We start from the raw sequence: 586 nt of genomic DNA on the forward strand, positions 1-586 counted from the left end.
TACTCATTTTTCTTGAGCTTGAAAGGGACCTCAGGGATCACCTTCTTCTTTGCCACAACATCATAGAGGTGGTCTTGATGGCTCTTGGAGATGAATCTTTCCATCTCCCATGACTCGGAGGTGGAAGCTTTTGTCTTCCCTTTTCCTTTTCTAGAGGATTCTCCGGCCTTAGGTGCCATTGATGGTAATGGAAAAAAAAGCTTATGCTTTTACCACACCAAACTTAAAATATTACTCGCCTTCGAGCAAGAGAAGAAAGAAGAGAAGAAGAAGAAGAAGAAGAAATTGGAGGAGAGTGAGGGGAGATGGATTCGGCCAATGTATAGTAGAGGGGGTAGTGTTGTGTGAAAATGAAGTAGAATGGAAGGGTATATATAGGGAGAGGGAAGAGGGTAGGTTCAGCCATTGAAGGTGGGATTGGGGAGGAAATGTTTTTGAATTTTGAAGGTAGGTGGGGTTTATGGGAAGTGTGACATGGGGAAGAGTAAAATAGGATTAGGAGGTAAGGTGGGAATATGTTAGGTGGGGATCCTGTGGGGTCCACAGATCCTGAGGTGATCCTGTGGGGTCCACAGATCCTGAGGTG

The sequence above is a fragment of the Arachis duranensis genome, chromosome 9 (assembly GCF_000817695.3).
Source record: "Arachis duranensis cultivar V14167 chromosome 9, aradu.V14167.gnm2.J7QH, whole genome shotgun sequence".
Lineage (NCBI taxonomy): Eukaryota > Viridiplantae > Streptophyta > Magnoliopsida > Fabales > Fabaceae > Arachis > Arachis duranensis.